This window comes from Sciurus vulgaris, assembly GCF_902686455.1.
Source record: "Sciurus vulgaris genome assembly, chromosome: 17".
NCBI classification, from domain to species: Eukaryota; Metazoa; Chordata; class Mammalia; order Rodentia; family Sciuridae; genus Sciurus; species Sciurus vulgaris.
The window spans coordinates 53,421,393-53,442,283 of NC_136478.1; the positions used below are offsets into that span (position 1 = coordinate 53,421,393).

At 38.4% G+C, this 20,891-nt stretch overlaps 1 long non-coding RNA gene across 1 annotated transcript in view; it reads right to left on the minus strand.

Annotated features, from left to right (window-relative positions):
- LOC306648734 overlaps positions 1-20,310 on the minus strand; it is a 56,796-nt gene extending 36,486 nt beyond the window's left edge. The window contains exons 1-6 of the long non-coding RNA XR_013760463.1: positions 20,244-20,310; positions 18,202-18,279; positions 14,099-14,172; positions 7,695-7,821; positions 4,620-5,547; positions 2,592-2,727 (exon numbers count right to left, since the gene is read on the minus strand). This is a non-coding gene — a long non-coding RNA (uncharacterized lncRNA). The remainder of the gene's footprint in view (positions 1-2,591; positions 2,728-4,619; positions 5,548-7,694; positions 7,822-14,098; positions 14,173-18,201; positions 18,280-20,243) is intronic.
- Between the last annotated feature and the right edge of the window lie 581 nt (positions 20,311-20,891).

Genomic DNA, 20,891 nt, shown 5'->3' on the forward strand with positions numbered 1-20,891 from the left:
AAATAGAATGACCATCCCACCAAACTTGTGCATTGACAACTAAATGTCTTTGGTTCATCACTATAAGTCTATACCTAACCCCATGTCTCTTTTAGGAAGATAGAGCACCCATGGTGTCACTGGTTCAGTCACTCACCACCTCGTTTCCACAAAACTGCAATTTCAATTATTAACAGAAAACTTTGAGTGTAATAATAGGATCTATCATTTCTGATCGGTCAGTAGGCTACGCCCCATCCCCAGGGTACCGTGTTGTATGTAACGAGATGTGGAGATGGTGTCTTACCACGAGGAGTGAAATGATGACTGAAGAATTACCAATGCTTACTAATACTTGACAAAGAAGGGTATTCTTTGGCTAAAGAAGCTTACGAAGTAGCTTCTACAAAATCTCTTCAGGAAAAATTAAAAGCACCTCATCAGCTTAAAAAAAGACTAGTGAGTATTCTGGTGAAGAAAATTATTCAAGTTTGTTTAAACTGGTGCATCCCAAACTCTACCATGGAAACACTGACTCCTGTTATCTCTTATCATCTTAGGTATGTAAAACTACATCAGGAAACGCTGTCATAACCAAAACAGGTTCTGAAGTTAGAAATTTCAGCCACCAAATCTAGATGTCAGCTGTGATGGAATGACAGCCAGCATCGTACTTTCAAAATGGCTGGGGTCGGGGATTTAGCTCAGGGGCAGAGCGCTTGCCTTGCAAGCACAAGGCCCTGAGTTCAGTCCTCGGCCCTGGGGGGAAAAAATGGCTGTGTCCTGCTAATGTGTTCTCTTATTTGTGAATAAAAATCATTCTTGCGTCTAGGTAGTATTGGCTCCTGAGTTTTATCAAATGCCATTTTATCTCTTCCTACACACTTATGTAATCTTTGTTAATGTGACCATTTATGACATTCTTTGACTTTTTCCTCATTCCTACGTATACCCAGGTTAGTCAGGATGTTATTATGATGCATTACTTGATTTCTTTTTTTTGGGGGGGGTGGGGTACCAGGGATTGAACCCAGGGGTGCTTAAGCACTGAGTCACATCCCCAGCCCTTTTTTATATTTTTATTTAGAGGCAGTCTCTCTGAGTTGCTTAAGGCGTTGCTAAGTTGCTGAGGCTGACACTTTGAACTTGCGATACTCCTGCCTCAGCCTCCCAAGTTGCTGGGATTCACTGCACACAGCCTGATTCAAATTCTGTGGGATATGTATGTAAAAGCAGAATTGATGGATCATGAGGTAATTCTGTTTAAATTTCTGAGGAACCAATTATTTTCCATAAATACCATTTACTTTTGCACCAGCAATGCATAATGGCTACAATTTTTCCATATCATCTCCAATGTTATATTCCTTTTGTATTTTTAAGGAATAACCATCCTACTCTATATGAAATGCTATCCTTTTTTTTTTCTTCAGTACTGGGGATTGAATCCAGGAGCACTCTATCACTAAGTGACATCCTCAGTTCTTTTTATTTTTTGAGACAAGGTCTCACTAAGTTACTAAGCAAACTTGTGATCCTCTTGCCTCAGACTCCAAAGTCACTGGGATTATAGGTGTGTGCCACACACACGGCTATTTGCATTTCCTCGATGATTTTGAGCACTTTTTCATGTGTTTATTGGTCACTTCTTTAGAGAAATGCTTATTCAAGTCTTCTGCTAGACTTTTTGAGGTTTCTGTTATCATTGTTGGCTTGTAAGAGTTCTTTACATATTTTGAACATTAACCCCTTTTCAGATATAAAATTACAAATATTGCTCTTATCATTTAGGTTGCCTTATTACTGTTTATCATATCTTTTATTATACAAGTTTTAAATCTTGATGAAATTTATTTTTTCTCTTGTTGACTCTTCATGACATATCAAAGAAATCAATGTCAAATCCAATGTCATGAAGTTTTCCCTGTTTCCTTCTAAGAGTTTTATAATTTTAGTTCTTATATTTAGCCCTTTGATTCATTTTTTAAATTAAATTTTACATATCATGTAAGGTAGGAAATCCAGTTTTCCCAGCACTATTTGTTGAAGAGACTATTTTTTATTTTCCCTCACTGACTGATACTGGAGATTGATCGCAGGGCCTTGTGCATGCTAACCAAGTGCTCTACCACTGAGCTACATCCCGAGCCTTTTTTATTTTACCTTCAGACAGGGCCTTGTTAGGTTGCCAGCCTGGCCTTGAACATGTAATCAATTTATAAATTAAGAAGTCAAACATCATTTCACTATATGCCCCCTGATATTCTATATTAAGTATGCAATATTATCTATAAAGTAGTCTTAACAAAATTTTTAATCTGAAGCCTAAAATCAGGCCTTTCGACATAACTACCAGTTCACAGTAAATATAGAAGACAGAGAACAAATTAAATCTACTTCAAGAAAATTAAATCTACTTCAAGAAACAACAGGCCAAATAAAATAGATCAAGTCTTTCTAAGAAATCTGCAAAAAGTCTATGTCACAATAAGCCTTCATCGTATAAGAACCCAGTGTGGTTCTTGGCTACAAGACACTTTAAATAATTGCAGAAATTTGCAAATGGTCTGTTATTGAAGCTGGCCAGAGTCCCCCACCGAGAAGACCCTTACCATAATTAAGCAGAAACTCTCATTATATTTGTAACATATAAGTTCCTCTTCTTCGGGAGTCTATCAGCAAAAACTTGTACATGCAGAGGATATTGTGGTTGGTAGTTTCCTCTTTTTGTAAATGTCAGGTTTGTGTCTGGTCTAGGGGATGGAAGAGAGTACGTGTCATGTGAACCTGCAAGACCCCAACCCAACACATACACACTGGGTGTAAAGTTCAAAGAATTTCCAGAATCTTTTTCAGAAGAATTCTTAGGCTTAAGCTACCTCTGAACCCTGCAGTCAATAAACCCGCTTCCTGAATATTCCTCAGGTGTCCAACCTCTTCTGTCCTACTTCATTATAGGACATTATGGAGTTTACTGTTAATTATTTCAGGTGTCAATAGTTTAGCAGTCATACAGCAAATTATCTATAATCCTAGGACTTGTATGTTGTTTGTTTTGCAGCGCTGGGCATTAAATCCTGTCTCACACATACTAGCAAGTTCTACCACTGATTACACTCCCAACCCCATATGTTGTCTTTTAGAGGTGAAGTGATACCCCGAACATTCACTTAAAAGACAGCAAAACAATGTATAATACATAGGACAGGGTATGTATGTTGTTATGGTTTAGATATGAGGGGACCCCCACAGAGCTCCCGTGTTAACACAGAATACTCAGACGTAAAATAATTACGAGAGCTATAACATATCAGTCCACTCCAGTTTGAATGGACTAACTGGGTGGCAACTGTAGGCAGGAGGGAGGTGGCTAGAGGAAGTGGGTCACTGGGGGTTTGCGCCGGAGGGGCTGCCTTCCTGTGGCCTGTTCTCTCTGCTTCCTGGCCATGACGAATGGAGCAGTGGGATTAGAGCAATGGGGTCAGCTCAGCACAGACGGAAACAGACGGAAACTTCTAAGTCTGAATGAACTTTTCTTCCTTCAAGTTGTCCTTGACAGGGACTTTGGTCACAGTGATAAAAACCTGACTACACATATGGCTATGAATACACATACCAGAGATGTGCACGTGTGTATGTATTCATGTGTGTATATAAACACATATAAGAACACGTATGAGAGAGATCATTAATACGGCCACTAGGTGGAGAGTTAATGAGCCTCCACTGGCCACTGAAAAGTCACCTCTTCTATAAATATGTAAGTCTGCATAAAATTGAAGAAAACTTTTCCAAGTCAACATCTGTTTTGGTTACCCAATTGTTCATTTTTTATTTCTTCATAGGGTAGGAATATAGCTTGCACTTTATCTATGTTACAGAATTTATTACCAAAAATTTTCTTCAAATCACTCTCTAATTTTTCACCAGTTATATACTCTTAAGATTTAATAAAGACAGGATATATTTCCTTCCAGCATTCTTTAAGTAGATAAATTCTAAATAAGATTTCTTGTACAATACATTCTCCAGGACTTTTTCCAGAATGAATGAGGTGAAGTAATGATAGAAAGTTTTTTAAAATATCATACTCAGGTATCTTTCTTCCTCATGAATTTATTCTTAGTAATATTAATGATGGACATAAAATATTTAGTAAGTAAATACTAAGGTGCCAGATACCCTCCCAAGGATTTCTATTTCGTATTCACTAGTTGATCTTGACCGCGATATCATCAAGTGGTAGAACAGTGGCAATGGTAAAGGATCTGCCATGGCTCAAAGCTTTCCTCTCACGATCTTAAGAGTGTCTCACTTTTGTGAAAACTCTGATGCTGGGTAAGTAGACAGCGAGGTGTAAAGGTCTTCCCACACTCATTACAATCACAGAGGTTTGAGGTTCTTACCACTATGAACTCTTTTATGGTTTCGAAGACTCGAGCCCCTGCTAAAGGTCTTCCCACACTCCTTACAATCATAGAGGTTCTCACCATTATGAACTCTTTTATGGTTTCGAAGGCTCGAGCCTCTGCTAAAGGTCTTCCCACACTCTTTACAATCATAGAGGTTCTTGCCACTATGAACTTTTTTATGGTTGCGAAGGCTTGAACCCCTGCGAAAGGCCTTCCCACACTCCTTACAATCATAGGGGTTCTTACCACTGTGAATTCTTTTATGGTTTCGAAGGCTCGAGCCCCTGCTAAAGGCCTTTCCACATTCCATACATTCGTGAGGTTTCTCACCAGTGTGGCTTCTTTGATGTTCGACCAGTAGGTAGTTGCGAATAAAGGCCTTTCCACATTGTTTACATTTATACGGTTTCTCGCCAGAATGGATTTTCCTATGTTGGATCAGACCTGAACAACGACCAAAGGACTTCCCACATTCTGTGCAGACATAGGACTTCACACCATGACGACTTTTCTGATGCAGACACATATGTCGGTACAAACCTGAAGGTTTCTCCACAATCCTTACATTCATAGGGTTTTAAACCAATATGAATTCTCTGATGTTCAATAAGGTGAGACTGACGTTTAAAAGCCTTTCCACACCGCACACATTCATAAGGCTTCACACTAGTATGAATTGTCTGATGTCGACTCAGCTCTGAATAAAACCTAAAGGCCTTCTTGCATCCATTACATTCATAGGGCTTAGGATTAGTGTGAAACTTTTGATGTTTAATAAAGTTCCGGAGAATTACGAAGGCCTTTCCACATTCCTTACACACATAGGGGCGTGCCCCAGTATGGTCTCTCAGATGTTCAGTAAGTTGTGAATATTTTCTGAAGCACTTCCTGCATTTCTGACATTCGTATGATTTCTTTACAGTGTGAGTTCTCTGATGTAAAGGAAGGGATACAAGTTTTTTGATTATCATTTGACATTCCACTTTAGGTCCCTGCTGTCTTCCAAATTCATTTCTCCATGGTTGGTCATTACTGAAAATAAACCCCATCAGGTTGAAAGTTTTATTTCTTTCCAATGTCTCCTCATGGCGTGAATTTATTACACAACTGCTTTTCTCTGAAGATAACTTGTTGGTCTCAGTTGAGAAATCAAAGTCTGAAAGAAAATGAAAAAATAAATAAATAAATAACAAATGCCATTTTCCTATGTTGGGGATCAGGAGGGGATTTTTATATTAACAATAATAAAATGAAAAGTTTATCCATTAGAAGAAGCAAAAGGATCAGGATATTCTAAAATACTGTCATAATATCTTTAAAACGCAAGAAAGGCTTGGAAGCTGGGCGCAGTGGCACATGCTTGTAATCCCAGCAGCTCGGGGGGCTGAGGCAGGAGGATCTTGAGTTCAAAGCCAACCTCAGCAACTTGGTGAAGACTCTGTCTCTAAATAAAATACAAAAAAATGGGCTGGGGATGTGGCTCAGTGGTTAATCACCATGGGTTCAATACCTGGTACCAAAAAAAAAAAAAAAAAAAAAAAAAAAAAAAAAGAGAGAGAAGAACTTGAAAAATTACAAATGTTCACATTAGGATATAAAGTTGAGAAAGCAAAGAGAAAAAGTCAGTATTTCTCATATTTAGTTGTGAATCAGAATTACTGAGGAACTTCTTGCATACACTCCCTTTTAGGTATCCACTCAGACTCAAAAGAGTTGTTTGAAGTTATGAGAGCATCACATGGTTAGATGTGAGTAAATAACAGCATATCTTACGTGGAATTAGAATGTGCAGAAGTAGTGCTCGTTATCTGCATTTCTAACATCATCTACCAGATGTTTCTCTATATAATTTTTCCACATGGTTTATCTTGATTTTAGAATGAAACTCAAATACATAACCACAAATGAAAGGCTATGCCTTATCTATACAAACTCATTTCAAGTGGTTAGCATCTTTATTCTCTACATCCTACCGCATGGCATGTTTTTAAGTACTGAAATACAACACAACCTTTCCCATCACCCAGGAGTGCCCCCAATCACCCATAGGCTCCACATTTCAGGACTTTTATGACAATCTAGGCCTGAATCTTCTACTTTGTGAGAACATATGGACAACTGATTCCGTTTCTTTAGTACTGTGAGACTTTTCAGGTTTTATTTTTCCTTCGGTGATTCTTATAGATTAAAATTTATTAATAATGATTTCATCGATTTGTCAAAACTCTTGGCATAATGTTTTTCAAAATTTGTATTTTTGCCCAGCGTGGTGGCACATGCCCAAAATCCCAGCAACTCAGGAGGCTGAGGAAGGAGGATCACAAGTTCAAGGCTGGCCTCAGCAATTAAGTGAGGCCCTAAACAACTCAAACCCCGTCTCAAAATAAAATAAAAATTTAATTAAATTAAAAAGGGCTGGGGATGTGGCCCAGTGGTTAAGCACTCCTGGATTTAAAAAAAAAAAAAAAAAAAAAATCAACAAAAAATGAAGAATTTTAACAGATAATTGGAAAATATGAAAGAAAGTCAAATTGAATTTCTAAACTGAAAAAGACAGTATCTGATACAAAAAATACCCCTTTAAGAGCAGACTCATCCCAATAGAAGACAAAATAAGAGAGCTGGAATACAGGTTAAGAGAAAATCCTCAAACTCCAGCACAGAGAAAAATGGAGAACAAAAGAGGATAATGATAGAGCTGTGTGATATGCTCAAAAGCTCCAACATGGAATAGCAGGATTTCTAGAGGAGAGGAGAGAGGCCAAGTATTTTCCAAAATTGGAACAAGGCCTCTACTTCTGGGTAGACTCTACGTCAACAGTCCCACCGCTCTAACTACAAAAATAACAGTAAGAAAATGATCTTGAGTCATTCTACAATAAAAATCAGAGGTTCTTTCAGAGTAAAGAAAAAAACAAGACCCTATAATACCTGTTCTCTGTGGAGGAGGGTCAGTAATTAAAATAGAATATTTACAAACATTCTGAACATACACATAGTATGAAATTTGTCTTCATTGTCAGTGGTTATACATTAAAAAGTCCCAGAATTCAAATCTCTAATCATTTAGAAAAAGAATCAATTTACGGGATAGGGCAGAGGAAGGCAAGTGAATAGGGAAGATTCAGCACAAAATGGAGGTTCCCACTTCTACCCAACAAACTTCAGATCAATTCTTTGTGAATATGGAGCAGAAATTTAGCTGATTTCCTGGCATATAATATATACAGTGATCAATACACAGTAGAGAAAGCTGATACTCCAGAGAGCAGATTCTACATCATTTTATGAAGAAATCCTTACCCAATGAGACCAAGTTAGTATAATTCTCCAACATCACATCTCTGTATAAATTCCTCTGATCTGAGTTTAGACATTCCCACTCCTCCTGAGAGAATTCTATGGCAACATCACCGAAAGTCAGTGGTACCTGAAATGATACACCCATGTGTTATTTCTAAAAAAAAAAAAAAAATTTCAAGATGGAATACTGTAAAGGGGCAATATATAAAAAAGAATTGTTTGAAGTTATGAGATCATTACATGGTTAGATGAGAGAAAATAACAGCCTATCTTACATGGAATCCTACATAATCTTAATCCTGTTGGACCACAAAAAATTACATCGACAACATGGAAAAAATATCTAAATGTATGAAAATGAATAAAGTAGTCAGACTTTCCAAATTAAATGAAATAGTATATATAAGCACATCACCCAAGCCAGCAAACTACTAGTCAACACAAGTCCTTACATCTTTTTTCTTCACAGAATATGTAAAAAGAATTTAAAAAATTCACCCCCTCAAAACATTATAAAATATCTCCTAGTCAGATGGAGTAACAGAGATTCAATTTACCCTCCTACATGAAATAAATGAAAAACTGGATAAAATATATGAAACAATGGTTTTCAACAGAGAAAACATTGCATAATGGCACAAATGATCTCTGAAACAGATATAACAAATGAGATGTGACCCACAACTGATACAAAGACAGCTTCCAGACTGGCACAGGGAGGGGGAACCGAAATAAAACCCAGTAGACTTCCTGAGTATTATCCTCATAGCCAAACCAGATAAAGATACAAGAAAAGTAGAAGCCAGTATCCCTCATGAACACAGATGCAAAGACTCTAAACAATTTTTAGCACTCTGAATCCACAACACAGAAAGACAATAAAGTTCATTACATGAATTCAAGGCTAGTTTACATTTGAAAATCAGTTGATATAATTCACCATATTAAAAAAGACCATAAAATATCAACAAATGCAGAAAAAGCATTTGATAAAATCTGACTTCTAATCTTGATAAAAATTCTCAGCAAAATAAGAAACACCCTCAACTTAATGAAACTATAAACAAACAAAAAACCTATAGGGCTGAAGTTGTGGCTCAGTGGGAGAGTGCTTGCCTAGCACTTGTGAGGCACTGGGTTCAATCCTCAGCATCACATAAAAATAAATAGAAAAAAAGGTATGTGTCCCTCTGCACACACTCAAAAAAAAACACTACAGCAAACATCACATTTATTAGTGAAAGGCTAAATGCTTTCCTCTGAGGATCAAGAATAAGGCAAGGATATCTACTTTCACCACTTCTGTTCAGCATTGTGCTAGAGGTTCTAGTCAATGCAATAAAGCAAGACAAAGAAATAAAAAGAATTCAGAATGTAAAATAAGTAAAATTCTCTTCATTCAGATGATATGACTGGTTATATAGAAAATCCAGCAGAATCTTATTGAAAGTCACTAGAACTATTAAATGAATTCAGCAAGAAGACCCAAGTTCAATACATTTGAATATCAATAACATCTTAAGGGATGAAGTTCAGCTGTAGAGTTCCCGCCTAGCCTGTAGAAGGCCCTGGGTTCAGTTCCCAACACCATAAAACAACAATAACAACAAAAACCCAACTTATATCTCAGTATTAGCAACAACTGGTATAAATTTAAATAAAAAATAACTGAATACTGAGTGTCAAATGCAAATTTTATAAATGTAACAAAAGATGTGCAATACTCATACTCTAAAAACCAGAAATAATTGCTGAAAAATAATTTAAAAGACAAATAAATGGAGAGATATAACATGTTGATGTATCAGGTGATGCTTGCTTATCTTTGCAAATACATAAGCAGATTCACCATATTCCCAATCAAACCCCAGCAGGCTTTTTTTTTTTTTTTTTTTTTGGAGGGGGCGTTGCTTTTCTTTTAGAAATTGATAAGCTGATTCTAAAATTCATGTAAAATATATAAGGGACCTAGAATAGCCTAGACTTTGAAGGACAAAGCTAGAGTACTATCTCACTCACTGGAAAACTTATTATGTTAAAATAGTGAAAAGAATGTGGTGCTGGTATCTGGACAGAAAAACAAATCAAAGGAACAGAACAAAGAATGGAAAAACAGACCTACAAATATATAGACAATTGTCCTTTTATCTTTTTTGGAAACATTGTTATGGTGTCATTGTGGAATGTCCTCCAAAAGCTAATGTGTTGAAGGCTTGGTCCCCAAGGCAGCAACACTCCGGGACAGGGCTTTTGGGAAGTGACTGGATCATGAGGACGCTAACCTCATCAGTGGAGTTCACAGCTGAATAGACTATTGGGAGGGGGTGGACACTTTAGAAGCAGGGGTCTAACTGAAGGGAGTGGGTCCCTGCAGGTCTGCCCTGGGGGGACTATATCTAGACTACACCTCTGCTGGCTACCTTGAGGTGCAGCTCTTCTCCACGCCACACTTCCACCATGATGTTCTGCCTCAACACAAGTCCACAGTGATGGGATCAAGGACTATGTAATTAAACCTCTGAAACCATGAGTCAAAATATACCTTTCCTCCTTTAAGCTGATTTTCTCAGGTATTGTGTCACAGCGATGAAAAGTTGAATAACACAGTGGTCCAGTCTGCTCTTCAATTCTTGGAACAAGCAATCTCATCTCAGCCTCATGGAGGCTAGCACTACACACATACCACTGCACTTGGCTCTGACGTCTAACAAAAGTCCAAAGGCACTTCAGTAGAGAAACAGTAATCTTTTCACAAAACAGTGCTGGGGGCTGGGAATATAGCTTAGTTGGTAGAGTGCTTGCCTTGCATGCACAAGGCCCTGGGTTTAATCCCCAGCACCACACAAAAAAACAAAACAAACAAACAATCAAACAAACAAAAAAACAGTGCTGAAACAATTAGATGTCCATACCTTGCACCATATGCCAAGATTAACTTAAAACCAATTATAGTCTAAATGTAAAACCTAAAATTGAGATCTTCTAGGAGAAAATGGAATATACAAACCTAGTAATCTTCAGTTAGGCAGAGATTCCTCAGACACGATAAGAACAGCACAATTCATAAAAAGGAAACATAGGTAAATTGGATTTCATAAAAATGTATGACTCCTGGACTTCAAAAGTGTTAAATAAATAAAAAGACAAGCTACCCTACAGAGAAATGATAAGCTTCCACACAAAAATTTGTTCCAGATGTTGAGACTGATGATACCCCAAGAAGGTAAAATAGGATTTATTATTCATATATGGTGCTTTCTAGGGAGAGCAAGGTGGCTAAGTAGGTACAAAAAAGGTTTTAGAGAACAGAGAAAAGAAAACAGCTTAGAGTTTTTATTGTGTTTATTGGATGAAGGTGTTTGCATGTGAGCAGGAGTGTGTAGTTTGACTCCCCACCAGCACCAAAGGAGGGAGCCTCTGAATTTTCTTATCAGCTTGCTCAGCTATTAATACAGAAGGGAAAGAGGACGAGGTGAGGCTGAAAAAGGATCAGCCATGAAACAGCACAAATGTAGTCTAATTATTTATTAAACTCTAGACTATAAGAAAATATGCAATCCATATGTATATCAAGAATAGAGGGGTTGGGGAGATAGCTCAGCTGGTAGAGTGCTTGCCTTGTAAGCACAAGGCCCTGAGTTCGATCCCCAGTACCGCAAAAAAAAAAAAAAAAGAATAGATGGGCTGAGGTTCTAGCTTGGCGGGGGAGTGCTTGCCTAGAACATGTGAGACACTGGGTTTGAACCTCAGCACCACATAAAAATAAATAAAGGTGTTTGTTAAAAAGAAAAAGAATATATAAACAACTCTCAAAGTTCAATACTAAGAAAATAACGATTTTTTAAGGGGCAAGAGACTTAAAACAGATACTTCATCAAAGAAAGCACATAACACATATAAGTAACAAATGAAAAGATATTTATTTAATATTATTATTTATTAGGAAAATGCAAAATGAAAAGTGATACAAATTAAAACCATAATACACAACTATTAGAATGTCTGACATTAAAGGCACTAACCATTTCAAGTGTTCCATGGATATGGAACAAAACTGAACTCCCGTACCCTGCAAGTGGGAATGTAAAACAGTGTCATCACTTTGGAAAATTGTTGGTTTCTTAAAAAGTTAAGTGTCCATGTGACCAACCATTCTAATTCCAGTATTTATCAAAGATAAATAAAAGAATATGTGCCTACAAAGACTTATGCAAGAATGATTACAGCAGCTTTATTTGTAATAGCGAAAAAGGGGGAAGAATTCAAATACCCATCAACCGATGAATGGATAAATACACTGTTATAATCTTAGAATATTAGTGAGCAATAAAATGTAATGCACTACAAACATACGCAACAACCTAGATGAATCTTAAAATATGCTGAATGAAATAAGACAGATCTTTCAAAAACAGTACATAATATATGATTCCAGTTATATAAAATTCTACAAAATTTTATGCTATCATTGCTGGGCAAGAAAGGTAGGATGGATGGGCAGGAAAGAGACAATTATAAAGGGATATAAGAAAACATTTGGAAGCTGGGTGTGGTGGTGCACACCTATAGTCCCAGTAACTTGGGAGGCTGAGTAGGAGGATTGGAAGTTTGAGGCCAGCCTCAGCAACTTCGGGAGTTCCTAAGCAACTTAGTGAGACCCTGTACCAAAATAAAATATAAAAAGGGCTGGAGATATGGCTCAGGGGGTAAGTTGCCCTGGGTTCAATCCCTAGTACCAAAAAATGCTTAGACTGATAGATTTGTTCATCATCTTGACTGGAGATGGTTTCTCAGGTGTGTTCATATACATGTCCAAACTTAACCAGATTCTATACCTTAAATATGAGTTTATTATCTGTCACTTGTAACTCAATAAAGATGCTTTATATATTTATTCTTAATATTTGTAGTTGTAGAAGGATACAATACCTTTATTTTATTAATTTATTTTTTAATTTTTTCTTAGTTGACAATGGATCTTTTATTTATTTTTATGTGGTATTGAGTATTGAACCCAAGGTGTCACACATGCCAGGAAAGTGCTCTGCCACTGAGCCACAACTCCAGCCCCCTATTAATTTATTTTTATGTGGTGCTGAGGATCAAACCCAGTGCCTCATTGTGCTAGGCAAGCGCTCTCCCACTGAGCTACGACCCCAGCCCAAAGTTACTTTAAAAGGCAAAAATGAAAATATTCGTTTATGTCATTTATACCTCAAAAAAGCTGATATTCTCTATCTTAAAAAACAACTGAAATTAAGTCAAAACACAAGTTTATTATATGTCAGAGTATGTCATAAGCACTTCCCTTCTTCTGACAAATTAATGATTTCATTTAGTCCCTCTTGTGAGATTTAATCTTTCTTAACGCATTAAGTATTATTAATAATGATAATATTAATATAAAGTATTATACTATTTATGTGGGACTCAAGTCCCAACCTCTTCCTTGCAGAAAAGCATCACCTACTCCATTAAATTCCAAATGACCTTCATTTCTATAATCCCTTACTGAACTACTGTTACTGAGTTTGACTACACTAATGCAGAATGATCCAGAAAAACACTGATTCACTAAAGATCAGCAACTTCTGTTCCACTACAAAAATGGACCTTGCTACCTTATTCACTTCTCTAGCTTGGCCTCTGATCTCTCTCTAGGTAAGCGCCAATCCTCTCTCTACCCAAACCGAAGACCTTATCAAAGCCAGACCTCATTTTGCACTAAGACTGAGACAAAATTTTCCTTTATCTATCCAGAAAACTATGAAGAAAGTTTTCCTTCCTGTGGTCCAAGGAGACCATCACTTCTATGTCATGAAGCTGAGAACCTGACAAGGAAAACTTAAGTATTTCCTTCAAGGAACTTCATTTTTTCACTGCTCAAAATCTGCTTTTTTTTTTTTTTTTTTTTTGCAGTGCTGGGGACTGAACCCAGAGCTGTGTGCTGACAGGGAAGCACTTCAACAACTGAACTATATCCCCAGCCCCCCACTTTTTTTTTTTTTTCGGTACCAAGGATTGAACCCAAGGACACTGAGCCACATCCCCAGCCCTTTTTTATTTTTTATTTTAAGACAGAGTCTTACTAGATTGCTTACAACCTCACTAAATTTCTGAGGCTGGCTTCAAACCTGTGATCCTCCTGCCTCAGCCTCCTGAGCCGCTGGGATTATAGGCATGCACCACCACACCTGGCTCAAAACCTGCTGGAGAGAAGATGAACATGTTGCAGAACAACAGATGAATTACTTGATGCATAAGTGAAAGTCAGTTGACAGATGGGAACTATGAAATGTGTCCAGCAGCTTTCTTACAAAGGATGTTTAGGGATAAAGAATAAAAATGTTACATAAGTTAAAAATCGTTAACTTTTCAGGAAGTAGAAAGAGACATCAACTTACGTGGGCCATGATTTAACATGCCAGCCTTCCTCAGTTTTCCTCTACCAGAGAAGCCAAGTTCAGAGAAGCCAGAGCTAGGGGAGGAAAAAGAGACCTTGAGACCTGGTGGAACTCAGAACTCTAAAGCTTTTTTTTTTTTCTCCTTTATTTCTTCTTCCTGCTGTCCCTGGCCCTCTTCCTGCCATGCCCTAAACATAAATACATGTCAAGGGCTGTGAGAAGTCCACACAAATACAACAAGCCCTCTCCATTCCTAGGGAAAGAGACCACACAAGTGGGGACATGGAGCAAAAGTGTCACCGAACTGAAGTGGATCCATCTGATGTATGGCCTCTCTCATTCTGAAGATGCAAACTCTAACCTAGCCTGGCTTCTTCAGTCAGATTGCGTAGATCCTCTCCCATCCAGGTCTACCTTCCAGGATTGAGACCAGTCAATAAACAAACTCTAACAACCTTTTTATATCCAGAGGAAATATCTTTCAGAAATTAAGGTGAAATAAAGTTTGTTTGTTTTTCAAACGAAAGCTAAGAGAATTCCCTATTAGCAGATTCCCCGAAATACTGAAGGACAGTATTAAGACTAAATAAAAAATAATGCCAAACGGAAGCATGCATGTGCAAAAAAAACCGCGCGCAGCTACAAAAGAAATGTATGACTATTATAACAAAACAAATGGGCTATTTAAATCCACAAAAATAATAATGTTTTGTGAGGTTTATAATACACTAAGAAGGAATAATGATGATAGCAAAATTTACCTGTAGGCAAAGTCAGTGGAGTTCAACTACTGAAACATTCTTCCATTATCTGCTGTGCGTTAAAAGGTCTAATTTAATGGGTATTCTATTAAAGATGCATCTTATACTATTTCAGATAACCACTAAAGAATTATACAAAGATATATAACCAAAAAAGCTAACAGAAGAGATAAAATGAAATAATGAAACAGACCTGATCAATGCTAAAGATGGCAGGAAAGGAGGAATAAAGAAATAAAGAATGAACAGAACAAACAAAACATGAAAGGATTTAAGCAAGGCGCTAGGTTCACAAAAAAAAGATGACAGATTTAAACTCTATCAGTAGTTATAGTAAATGTAAATAGATGAACACTGCAATAAAAAAAACCCAAAATAGTCAGATTGGATCAAAAAGGATCAATTAGGCTGTTTAAAAGAATTATACACAGGGTTGTGGATATAGCTTAGTTGGCAGAGTGCTTACCTTCCATGTACAAGGCCCTGAGTTCAATCCCTAGCACCGCAGGCGCACGCGCACGCGCGCACACACACACACACAGAATTGCACACACAGATATGTTAAAGAATGGAAAAATATATTAGAAATCAGAAGAAAGCTGGTACAGATAAAACAGACCTTAGGGCTACGGTTGTAGCTCAGTGGTAGAGCACTTGCCTGGCATGTGTGGGGCACTGGGTTCAATCCTCAGCACCACATAAAAAACTAAATAAACAAAATAAGGTATTAAAAAAATTAAAAAATTAAAAAACAGGCCTGGGGATATAGCTCAGTTGGTAGAGTGCCTGCCTCGCAAGCACAAGGCCCTGAGTTCAATCCCCAGCCCTGCAAAATAAAAAATTAAAAAATTTAAAAAATTAAAAAAAAAAATCAAACAGACTTTAATGCAAGAAATATGATAAGTAACAAAAGGGGACGTATTCTACATTTCACCAAGAACAGAATAGTAGTCCTAACATTTGTAGGTACTTGATGAGTTTCAAAATATATAAAACAAAAGTCAACAGCAACAAAAGCTAGACACATTTAAAATTAAAGTTAGAAATTTTAACACTATTGGTAACTGGTAATAAAAAAGACAACAATAACCAAAGCAAAAATCACCAAGTCCATAGAAGTTTGAACACAATAAAACTGAATTATAAACTGCAGATTATATATTCTTTTCAAACACCGGCATCATAATTACCAGAATAATATTCTGGGCCATAAAACAAGTATCTGTAAATTTCAAAAGGTTAATACAAGCTGGGTGCTGTAGCACAGGCCTGTCATCCCAGCAGCTCAGGAGCTGAGGGAACAGGATGGCGAAGTTCAAAGCCAGCCTCAGCAAAATAGAGATGCTAAGCAGCTCAGTGAGACCCTGTCTCTAAATAAAATACAAAATAGGGCTGGGGATGTGGCTCAGTGATCAAGTGCCCCGAGTTCAATCCCCAGTACCACCCCACCAAAAAAAAAAGCAAAAAACAAATCAAATATATAAAGCAATGTATATTTTCTTAAGCCTTTAGAATTCAAAACAGGCATTCCTCAAATGTTTCCAAATATAAAGAGTATAACTGTAGATAACTATAGTTCAAAAATAAATCAGAATAGAAGCCACAAAATATTTTTAACTGAATGATAATGAAAGTATGACATATCAAAGCTTTTGAGGTACAGTTAAATCAATGCTAACAAAGTCATTTTTGGCTTCAAACGTATGTTTCATAAAAACAATATGAAAATCAATGGTCTACCTCAAGAGGTAGAAAGATGGGTGGAGGATATAGTTCAACGTTAAAATGTTTTTTAGTATGTAGGAGGTCCTGGGTTCTATCCCCAGCATTGGGGGTTGGGGCGAGGAGAAAAGCAAATTAAAGTAGAACATCCAAAAAAAAAAAAAGAAGACATTATTAAAAAAAAAAAAAAAAAAGATATAGAAAAAAGAAAAAAGGAGTATAGTCAGAAGTTATGTCATTGGAGAGGTGAATAAACCTCTAGGTACAATAAAGTAAAAACTGTCAATTATCAGGATATACTTTTTTGTTTTTTTTTTTTTTCCTTTTTTTGTGGTGCCGGGGATTGAACCCAGGGCCTTGTGCAGGTGAGGCAGGCACTCTACCAACTGAGCTATATTCCCAGCCCTGTCAATTATCAGGATATAAAAGGAGGTATTGCTACATGCATTACAGAAATCAAATTGATAACAGAATCTTATGAATGACTTTATGATGATAAACTTGAAAATCTAGATGAAATTTTCAAACTACTAGAAAATGCAATTTAAACTTATTTAAGAAATGGCAAATCTGAATATTGCTATACCTATTAAAGAAATTAAATCTGTATTAAGGATCTTCCTACCATTATAATGTTAGGCCCAAAGGATTCAGTGTTAAGTTCTTTCATTTAAAGAATAATAAAGACCAACCAATCTTGATCTTTTCTAGTAAACAGAAAAATATGACCCATGTTGTGAAGTCAGCTGTCTTAGTTCATCTGAACTAACCCCATCTTGCAAAACAGACATTAAACGATTTGTGAGAGCAAATCTCTCATAATGCCAGATGCCCCTGAATTCCACCACTCTCAATACCATTACGCTGGGATCCAAGTCTCAACATGAATTTTGGCTTGGAACAAACCATATCTAAACCACAGCACCTGTATACCTATGGTATAGAAACCTGTCAAGGACATTTCAAGAAAGGAAAAATACAGCGTATCTTTCTCATGAGCATAGACACAGGCATATTAAAAAATAATATCAAAGAGAAACCAGTAATATAAATGACCAAGAGAGATTTATTCTAGAAAGGCAAAGGTCATTTAATTCTTTTAAAAATCAATATAATTTTTCAACTTTAAATAATAAAGAAGAAAAATTTTCACTTATTTCATTAGATGTAGAAAATAAATATACAACATTAGTTCAAGAAAAAACTCTCAGCAAATTTGGAGCAGAAGGGAACTTCTTTCATCTGATAAAGGAAATAAACAGAATAAAAACTATAACCACCAAATATGGACCACTGTCTTTCTGAGTTGAGGAAAAAGTAATGCTGTCTGCTTTTATAACATCTATGATTAGACTAAATTTCAAATCTAGAAGTTTGCCCTTAGGGACTATCTATAAGAGGACATAGAGGTCTATGCTTAATAACATTCATTATAAGCTTAGTTTAGTAAAAAATTTGAAGCCTAATAGCCTACAGTAGACAAGAGAGAAGACCCTGAAAGGAAGATCTTCTATTTACAGATATGTCACTATTAGGTAGAACATTTCAAGAGAAGGGAAAGAGCCTCATGTATTTGAAATTAAAGTACATTTTATGAACAATGAAGAAACATAAACTCACCGGGACTTTAACTTTCAGATGTGCAACAAAAATTCTTTCCTCTTCCAGGATTTTTGTTTGTTTTAGAGAGGTGTGGCACTGGGAAAAGAAATAATCATGAAACATCAGGATTTTCCAGGATAACACAGTAACTTAGAAAACACCCTCCCTGCCCACACCTGTGAGACGGCCATTATCAGTTCTGCTTCCTGGATGTGAAGATTAAACTAACAGGCAAGGGTAGAAAGCAAATCTTATTTAAATAATAGTAACACAAACCTCTCCTGGGAGGGAGAAGGGGGCCATAGCTGGTGTCCTGTATTCCAAGAAGTGGGAGCTTCCAGCCTCTTTTATACATTTTCGACCTTCTTTGTTCTCTGCCCTCTTCCACCCTCTTATCTCTCCACATCCTGCAGACGTGACTAGTAACCCAAAGGTGGGCCAAGGGCCTGGATGAAGCTGCCCAAGGGGCCCAGGAGGCATTCATTAATAGCCCTTTGTTGGGAGGAATTCCCTGGGAGCAGGTCACCTTGACAATAGGTTGTAGCAGGGGGAAAGGCTCTGGAGGTATTATCATTTCAATACCACAGAGGCAGGTGACTTTGGCCAGGAGGGAGGGGGATGTGTCCTGAAGATATTAACATTCCATTCCCTTTGAATCAGCGGCCATCTTCCCAACCCGGATCACCTACCAACACTAACTGCCTATCTTTAATTCTTGCTTCACCTGCTCACCAAGTCCACACACTACCTGATCTGGGTAGGAAGGATACTGGAATTGATCTTCCCAACACAAGAGAGGCCTGAGTCATTGATGTCTACAGCGAATCTGCTTCTAATTCACAGAAAGCTCCTTTGCCCAGAGTTTTCTGGAAATGCTGTAGTTATGGAACATGAAGTTAACTCCTTGGAAGTTCCAAAGAGGAACCTCCCAGAGGGTATCCTACTCTTGGGATCTCATCAGGTCCTCCCAGACTCCTGCCTTAAACCTGAGGTCAAATTTAAAAAAAACTCAAGTTCAAGTCTGTATCTTCTGGCTGGGATCCTCCATTCTAAAGCTCAGAATCTGGTTATTTGCCGCAGACCCCAAGTGACTGAAAGGGGAGAGTTGAGAAATGAGCAGAACCTAGAGACACTTGAGTGATAGTGTCGACACAGCCACAAAACCCTCGCCTGCCCATACGGCATGCATCCAATCAACCAGTCAGTGACACGCCAACAGAAACATTATCAGACACAACTTAAAACACACGTACCCACACAGAGGTCTAAGACTCTGCACAGGGCAAGGCCTGCCCACTCCCAGGGTATTGGGGGGACCTTTGGTTAAAAAAGAGTTTATTGGGGGAAGGAAGACACTGTGCTGTGCTCAACGCGGACAAAGAACAAAGACACCTGCCCGCCAGCTCTGAGGAGGTCGGGGCCAAGGTACAGAGGATTCTGAGTTCTTTGTTCGCCTTTGCCGGGCTTTTTGCTAGGAGTGGTTTACGCAAAACAAGGGGTGATTGACAGATCTCTGTGCCATGCCCACAATGCTTATTGCGCATGCGCCAAAGAGCTCGTCCCAGAGTTTTATCTTGGACGATATGCAAATCATATGTATGGGGTTCTTCAACTGGGGGCTTTTCCTTAGTAGGGTCGCTCTAAGTAAAGATTGGGTCTCTGCGCATGAGCCTCGGGATGGTCGCACAATCGTTTTGAAAAGCAGAAACTTGCCCGGCGCGGTGGTGCACGCCTGTAATCCCACCCACTGGGGGTGGCTAAAGCAGGATCACGAGTTCAAAGCCAGCCTCAACAATTTAGCGCGGCCCTAAGAAACTTGGCGAGGCGCTGTCTCTAAATAAAATACAAAAAAAGGGCTGCGGTTGTGGCTCAGTGGATAAGCGCTCCGGGGTTCAATCCCTGGTACATTAAAAAAAAAAAAAAAAAAGCAGATTCTTGCTGTTCACTCTGGGAAAAACAGCTCCACCGATAACAGCAAGGGGGCGGGGCGAAAGGGAGGTCCTTAGCCTCGCCAGTTCTGCTGATTGAGGTGGGGTGGGGCCTGGGACGAGGGTCCCTACCTCACTGGGCCTCCTCGCCTTCGGAGCCTCTCACCCCCACCGCCGGGTCCATTCCGGATGTGGAAGCCTCCTCTGAATTTTTTTTTAGCAGGGGGCGGGGCACAATTTTACCACCACGCGGGGACTATGGCCACTGGAACACAGGAAGAAGACTCAATGGTGAAGGGGGAGTCAGACTCCAAGACTCCTGGGAAATGTAGTCCAGCCGGAAGAATCCGTCCCTGAGTGCCGCCCCTCTGGAAGCGCGCATGCGCGGCCCGGCCAGGTACTGGCGAACCTACCTTGCTGAGAGTTCACGACGTTAGGAGTGCGTGGGAGAGGCCAGAGGACTCCGAGTCCCACCCGGGATAGCAGAGCAACGAAAGCAGACGCGAAACCATCAAGTCTGAGTTCATTAGGAGGAAGTTGTGGGTTCCACAGTGCAGCCTGCAGCTGGTAGCCAGGGTGGGAGAGCTCTGTAAGGACAGGTTTTTTGGTTTATGGTCCCCCACCCCCCCATGGTGGTATTGTCATAGGAGAGTGGGGAACTGAAGCTCCAAATCTTCGTTCTTGTGTCCCCACGAAAGAAAATTTAAAGTCAGACACGAAAAATCAAGTAAGAGAATTTTATTATAAATGAAAGTAAAATGAGGCTCAAGTAAAAAGCAC